This window comes from Polypterus senegalus, chromosome 2 (assembly GCF_016835505.1).
Source record: "Polypterus senegalus isolate Bchr_013 chromosome 2, ASM1683550v1, whole genome shotgun sequence".
In the NCBI taxonomy this organism is placed as follows: domain Eukaryota; kingdom Metazoa; phylum Chordata; class Cladistia; order Polypteriformes; family Polypteridae; genus Polypterus; species Polypterus senegalus.
The window spans coordinates 118,792,006-118,800,366 of NC_053155.1; the positions used below are offsets into that span (position 1 = coordinate 118,792,006).

The 8,361-nt window shown below is 35.5% G+C and overlaps 1 protein-coding gene across 3 annotated transcripts in view; it reads right to left on the minus strand.

Moving 5' to 3' along the window:
- kcnj6 (potassium inwardly rectifying channel subfamily J member 6) overlaps positions 1-7,764 on the minus strand; it is a 426,614-nt gene extending 418,850 nt beyond the window's left edge. For all 3 annotated transcript variants that reach the window (XM_039744460.1, XM_039744459.1, XM_039744461.1), the window contains exon 1: positions 7,331-7,764. The gene's annotated coding sequence lies outside the window, so the exon portion shown is untranslated. The remainder of the gene's footprint in view (positions 1-7,330) is intronic.
- Between the last annotated feature and the right edge of the window lie 597 nt (positions 7,765-8,361).

Below are 8,361 nucleotides of genomic sequence, written 5' to 3' on the forward strand. Positions count from 1 at the left end.
GACTAATGACGCACTAGTCCAAACCACTGCCATCATTAAGTAAGGCATGACTGTATTGCTATAATAACAAAGCTGTTGGGTAATGGAGAGTTGGTGTGAAGAAATCCACTGCAGAACACGATTAACACGATAAACATTTATTTTTTTTAGAAATACTGGCGTTAAAAGATGGCTTATCAAGAATCCTATGTCAGACTGAAATCATCTTCTATATTACATGACGGTTTTACTGGGTAAGTAAGTATGTCCAGCGCCACATATGTCATTTGTGGTCTCTAAAGGGTGCTACGGAGCCAAACTCAAATGTTTCCTGTCAGGCCAAAATTAGTAAAGGGAAAATCTTTGATTTCTTTAAATTTTTTTTTTGTCTTTTGTGGCCAGGTTTCCCCATAAACTTCAAATCAAATTTCAAACATGGGGGTTTTGCTGGGTCACTATGTATGTCCAGTAACTATTGTATCAATTAGACTATACATACATTCTAAATGCTTGCTTACTGCTCCTTGGTGTGCATTATTCATATTGCATCAAGCCTCAATTTATGCATTCATGTAGACCAAGCTGTGTAGGCACAGACGTTAATGTCAATGCAGAAAAACTAATTTGCAGGAAGTCAACTTGGCTGCTCCCTGACAATGAACGCAGCTCATAACAGTCAGTCAGTAGTAAATCACACCACAACAAAAAGTAAAAGAAGAAGTGAACGTCTTTCCAAAGTAACACTTCCACTACTTCAGGTAAATTTCCTTTGCCCTGGGTAATTATTTAAACTTAGCCAACCTCTGTATAATATCACTTAAAATCAACACACTTCATGAATGTGATAGGTTTGACTCGTACTGCAGTAAACCATGACGTATGCTATCATGTAGAATATTAAGATGGACCTTTTTCTTTCAGGATAAGATAAACATCACTTCCCCTTTAGTACAAGTCTCTATATAAAACATGTACCCAGTACAAACTGTACTTTAAAGTAATCACTGTCTTCCAAACATCCATCATGACAGGGTGAAGTGCCACTATTGGTGGCAGTGTTAGAGGAGTGTTCCATCATCTTTTATTCTGATAACAATGTTTAGGTTTAACAGTTAATTTCTGTTGGCCTTTACCTACTGCCTCCGAGTTTATTTACATCACCTCACCACACCACAATGTTCTGGGATCATGCATGTTGTGAAACCTTTGTGTGAGCTGTCAGTTTGCATGGACAGTTAATTGACAGTGCTTGCAGTCAATATTAGCAGTGATTGACACTAAAAAGGTGACTTGTGAGACTTTCCCTATCATTTTGTGGAATTACTTAATGCCTTCTCCGTGACTTTCTTGGCTGTGTGCTACTGAAGGTATTTTTCTTTTGCTTATGGCCTCTGCTTTTCTTTTGCTTTCTGGTTACCCGTCTTTTTGTTTTTAATTTGCCCTTCTTAGTTTTTTAATTAGTAAATGTACTTTGTCTTATTGTACAATAACTTCTTGCTTATTTATGTATTTATTTATTTTAACTTGCTAGGCAAATGCATAGCTTTTTGTTAAAGGATATGTTATGTTTGCCAATAATTTTAGAATAATTAAACATTTTCTGCAAAATGACATTCTTTAGATTTACTTTTGAAAATGAAATGTTTTATAACAGATAATTGAATCGATTTATAACATTTTATAATGTCACTGTTCTCCACTTTACTTGGTCACAACAAAAAAGTCATGGTTCTCAAGCTGGCTAAAATGGATACATAGCATTATTCTGTAAAACTCTTCTCACAAAGTGGGAATTAGTGCTAGTCCCTAACAGGGTGTATGTATGTCATATTCTAGAAATTAATTCTAAGATTCTTTTTTCCAAAAAAAACCACGTTTTATTATTTGAATTTGTCACTTGGACAAAAGACCAGAGAGTCTAAGTCAGTGTTTTTTCCCCTTTCACACCAAACAATATATCTTAGTTGCAATGGTACTTACTGTATAACATGCCTTTTAGGAATCCACATGTTTGTACATATGTTTTTTTGTACATATATCCTGTGTAAAAAGTCTTCAATAAAATATTTTACCATCTTGCACCAGAGACCAGAGCATACACTCACTAAGATAAACTTAACACGGTTAAGGCAGAATCAAGATTCACACAGCTTATTCTTAGGCCACTTAGTGATGACCGGGCCATGGTGGTATTTTCCACACAGTGTTCAACAGCTTTATGGCAAGACTTGGAAAGGGCATTAAAGTTAGTTAAAGATTCAGTTCGCCTACACTGTGGTCATGTTAATGATTTTTTAATTATGCTCTGGATCCCTTAACATCTGTTCTCTTTTTTAAAAGTGAAAATAAGATTTGCTGTTTTTTCAATGATTAGAACACAAAGCTTTCTGAACATTCTTCTATTAGCATTCTTCAGAAATGTCTTTCTATGTATCTGACTTGAAGCAGGCAGCAAATAAGTCTGTATTAACCAAGTTATCACTCTTTTTCATTTTAATTGTACAGAAAATACAGTCTTTGAGTAAATTACCATCTTTGTTTTACTTATATTTTATTTCAAGTGTAGATTGGGATATTTCAAATAGATACATACATATACAGTATACAATACATATAAATACTACCATACTATCTCAGCTTAACACATAAAGCACAGACATTTTAATTTTGTTGTTCTTGAAGACAACTAATCAAGCAATAGCTCTGTAAAGCAACAACAATAATAATAATAATTATTATTATTATTATTATTATTATTATTATCATTATTATTCATTACATTTATATAGTGCTTTTCTCAATACTCAAAGTGCTCTCTATGCAAGGACATCCGGGTAGGGGAGAACAATTACTTTGAATTTTTGTAAACACTGAAATTTTAGTTATAGTGTATATAATACATTGTTAACATTTTCAAATTAAGTGAATTGGGAATTTAAATTACAATATTTATATTAAGATTGTCATTTTGCTAATTTAAATTTTAAGAGTTCCTTTTATTATTTCAATCGCAATTAAAGATCTACATACAACACCCAAATAAATAATACTAATAATCGATATCTATCTATCTATCTATCTATCTATCTATCTATCTATCTATCTATCTATCTATCTATCTATCAAGATTTTCAGCAGTCCAGTTTTCACATTGGATAATCTGAACATTGACTTTATAGTTCAGTTATACAAAAACAATGCCATGTGCTCTAAACCCATTGCTTCTACAGTAATTGTATTCTAACATGAATAAATTTAACAATACATATATTAAAGACAAAATAATCCTATGAAAGTTTACATGAAAAAATAGACATCTACAAAAGCAGAGCATAAAGAAAATTATTTATTTAGGAATGCAGCTTCTTTTTTTAAGTATTTTATGTAAACTTGTGTACTATTAATATTTTGTATGTAATTAAAATTAACCTGTGTGGTTCTGTTAGGCAATAAACTAGTCTTATTTATTTAATTATTTTCAGTAACCCCTGGATTAATTTTCACTTTTGTTTTATGGCCAGGACTTTACCTCTTACATCTTACTGCTGGATACTAATAAGATTTTCACATAACTCATTAAATTGTGTTATAAAAATTCAAATACACAATTTGAAAAGAATTATTCTCAGAATGTCTGCAATGGTTAGCATAATCAATGATTTTTTCAAAATGGTATGTACATATAGTTTCATTCTGTAAAAGAATACAAATTAATATGAAAATGATAAGTAACAATAGACAGTGTGTGTATTAAATATGCTGTGGTGTTTTAACACAAGATTAAATCTCTTTTGCTTCAGTTACACAAATCATAAACACTAAATGCAGTAAAGGACAATGCAAGCAAAATAATTAATAATAAACTCATAATAAACTCGTACAGCTAAAAATGTAATTATTAGTTTCAAGGAGCCAGCCTTCTGGGTTCGAGATTCACATGTGGTTGTTGTTTATGTGGTATTTACATGTTCTTCCCATGTTTTTGTGGCCTTCCTCTCACATCTGGAACGTTAGGTCTATTGATAGCTTTGACTCAAATCCAGGGTCCTGTGATGGATGGTGAGCTCAAATCCTTGCATACAGTGGTGCTGATTTAAATCCAATGTGATCCTATACTGAATTATGCGAGTTTGATTGTGTTATTATTAGTTTCAAGGGCCATGCTTCCAGGACTGGTTTCGGCAGTTCTGGGGAGGCTGATGAACAGATTGGAAAAATGAATGGATGGATATAATCACAAATGCTAGATGCTCTTTCTGAGCTTGAAAACCAAAAATACTAGATCAAAGTTTGATTGCGTTTCGGTAACTGTTAAAAGCTATTGGAATAACTGGCGTTGGCGTTTACTTTAAAATTGAACTGCTTTTATTTTATTAAATGCGTATGTTTCTTTAGCTCTCTTAATTTAGATCACGTTCATGTTGTGCCGGAGTCTTGACTGAAGGTAACCGGCACAAAACAGAACCCAAACTTTGACGTTGCAGACGTTCGTCTCGGGCGACACTCACTCACGCTCAGAAACAGGCTCCTCTACAGCTGGTCACTTTAGTGTCGCCAGCTGACCTAAAACTGAACACCGGGGCAAACACCATATGGGCAGTGAATGACCCGGGTCTTTATTATATTCTTACGCAAATCGATTTATGGTTCTATGCACGAAATCCAACAGTGTCTCCACATTTTGCGATAATTTTACTTTTATTGCATATAGAATTTATAATTAGGCAAATAAAGGATTATACATTGCTCTGGAAAGAAAAAAACGGTGCACATTAAGAGTCAAATTTCTCTTCATTAATTTTAATTCACGATAATTATTACTACGTCGTTTACCATTTCAAGGTAGACACGAGTCTACTGACCTTCCAGACTAACAATTATATCAACGAACGCGAAAATACGTCCAATGAGATGGATTTCGGGTCACGGGGCAATACTTTGGCGTTTAAACACAGGTATTAGTTTTGGGGAATATTAACAGGTGCATTTAGACTGAGAAGATGTAATATGAAAACGATAACCCGTATATCATTGATATACCGCTAGAGCTGTCCTTGTCGCTTCATTAAAGCGAAACGTTTAGTGAGGCTAAACTAAAGGGACAGAATAGCGTATCCAGGGCACATTATACTTTATTCTTCATTAATATACCATAGCAACGTTAATATGAGTACAATGAACCGAGAATTAGGTTAAAAACAAACCATCAAACAAACAAGCACGGCCTCTGCTGCACATAGAGTAAAAAGTTCGAGGAAAAGCATGCTGATTACAGTAAGTAATCTAAACATTCTGAAGAGCTGAGTTTCTCCTTCTCTTGATATGTGTTAGATCTAGCATGCCCTCTCTTTCACCGCCTACACCGACAGATAAACAGATAAAAGGATATTTTTAGTATAAAGGCTGACGTCTATTTTAGCTACATTGTTCCTTTGAAACTGTACATTTCAAACATGCGCATGGACAGAAATAACTAAGGCAGTAAATTCGCAAGAACACGAAATTGGTGAAAATAAAATTTTGTAGCAACAATAATAGTATAATACATGTTTTCTTTCCCTCATTGGTTAACTTGTTTTCCGAAAGTTTAACAACTACTACAAGTGTGCAGTTCCTGCAGTCCATCAGTGACTAGTCTATTGCAGTCCTTTCTGATCGGTTATAATCGTCTTATTCAATTGACAGCTCGTCATTATCACAATGCCATCTATCTATCTATCTATCTATCTATCTATCTATCTATCTATCTATCTATCTATCTATCTATCTATCTATCTATCTATCTATCAGTAAGCATGTAATATGCATATAATCGATCCCTTTCTCATACATAGAAGCCTTGAAAGGATGATGTGTAATTGCGTTATCGATCTCCTTCATTCTGAAGCCCTTATCGTTCCGTTTAGTGATTTGCTGCGTTTTGAAAGAATTATTAAAAAGAACGTGTTTGCTATAATTAACACGGTCATTTTCTATTATTCTTATACGGTTGTTCAGTTCAGAGTCGCGGACAGCCAGCTTTTGTCCCGGCAGCACTCTGCACGAGCAGGTATCAAACCTGGACGGTGCGCCACTATCAACAGTTCTCCTTCGCCTTGTTTTTGAAAGAATATATAATAAGGGTGAAACTAAAACACGGAATAATCGTCTTGCCAAACTCTAATCTTTTTGTGTAGGTACTTTACTGCTGTTTTTTCTCCAGTTCTCATATCGGTCCCATCCTTTCTCGGGTGGTCTTCTTGCTCTCTAATGTGTGTTTGCTATTTCAGGACCGGACTCTTTTTTTTTTTTCTTTCAGGAGCGCGGTTGGTGCTCTCCATGGTTCTGAATCAGAGACCTCCAGGTCGCCATGGAGATGGAAAGAGCTCTTTGTATGTGGACAAGAATATGTATCACCTTGTTAAAAGAGACCCAACTCAATACAATACCCCCACCCACTACCTGTCTCTTTGGCTATACAGCATTTTCTTTGTTTGTTAATAAAGCATTGCGAAGAGTGTGACATGAACCTTTAGAGGACCAATACAAATAATAATAAGTAAACTATTGCCTCTTTTTGTATCACTGCTGTTTTTGGATATCTGTTGACACAAGGACCGTGCTGTTATTGACTATAAACTGAATCAGCATGTGTCTGAACGCCTTCTCTATGAATAGAATATATGAGGGTATACCCAACTAAAGATCATCTGAATGGCACAACTTTATGTTTCATCAATAATTTTCAATTCGCCTTCACCCACCGACTGTGTACGAGAACAAGGACACACAAGTTAGTAGCAGAAACTTAAATCAAGTCTTTCTGTTGTACCGACGCACACTGCAGTTGCCTGTGGTCAATGAGCATATACTTTCCTTCTGTTTTGTGTTTTGCTTATCGCTGTTTGTTTTTCATTTGACGCATATCTAATTCTTTTTACCCCGTAGGCAACGAAAGCCGTACGGTTGTTAAGGGGATTATTCTTACTGTTTTCGGAGCTTCAATAGTATAACTGGATGGTGAGACGCATTCACGCACTTTATGTGAATTATAATTAAATATACGCTTTAGTGGGAAAATGCGGAACGTTATAATCAGAATATACGAGGAAATTTGTTTTAAGACGTATATCATTTCAGCTCGTTACACAAGCAGTACTGGACAGCACACTTCGGTGCAGGAAATGCATTGATACAATTGCACGATGCTAATGAAATGGTACGTGAAATTGATAGATCTCTGTTATGTAACTCAGTCTTCCACTATCAGTATAATCTGATCCCCTTTTTATTTCTCCTGCTTTCCTTACTTACCTTATATTGATACCATACCTCGTAAAAACGCATAGCTAAGAAAGAATGCTTCACTTACCTAAAGAGGAGCACTCAGGTTTCATCCACTCATGATCCCCCCTTTAGACACCAAGCCGGGGGTTGTCGAGCGGTGATTCATTCAAAACGTTGAAAGCAAACTGCAATCGTTTCAAATAACAGCGGAGATTTCTGCGGTAGTGGCATATCTCCCCATTTGCTTAGCTCCAGCAGTTCCAGGAGTCGCAGAAAGAACAAAAACACCCTGATATTTATACCACTAACCCTGCTCATAGAGAGTTAAACCGATTCCAGTGGGATCATTAAACGTTACAAAGAAAAATAGAGAGAGAGAGATAGAGAGAGAGAGAGAAAGAAAGAAAGAAAAGAGAGGGAGAGTGAAAAGAGTCTGGGGACAAATACTAAAGCCAGACAAGCAGAGCACTGAACGATCGCGTAAGAAGAAGGCGTCACGAAATCCGCAGATTCAATGAATTCACGCCAATTTTTGTAGAAGCTGTGAAGTGTGTGTTGAACGCTAGAATGGAAACAAATGCAATAGAAAACAGTGCCGCATGCTGGCCGCGAGGAAAGCGGAAATAACACACACTGCCTCATTTGGGCTTTGCGTGAATTTTAAATTTTACAAGCGCAGCATTTCAAAAATAAACTTAATTGGCGTTAATAATCACGCTATCTAAACGAAACTGCTGAATATGTAACTTTGCAGACTATTGTTAATTATATAGTTATTTTTTGTTATATAGCGCCTTTAGCTTCTTGCACAAACCGCGTGTAACAATGAAAAAGAACAAGCGTTACGTAGTGCTTTTATATGGCGAATATCACTACAAGAAACATTGGAGTAGTGACACATTAAGATACCGCGCTGATGGGAACTGAACTGATTACCTTTACTGTCCGAAGTTCAAACTGAGAAAGTAGACATGAAATAAAGAGAAATGCATGGCGCCAAGTTCAGCAACTTCACAACCGTTGCCATATACTGTATATGTACTGCCGTCGCACGTTTATTATTATTAGGAGTTGTAACATTTTGAAACAATAAAAACAAATCACTGCAAAATGCAT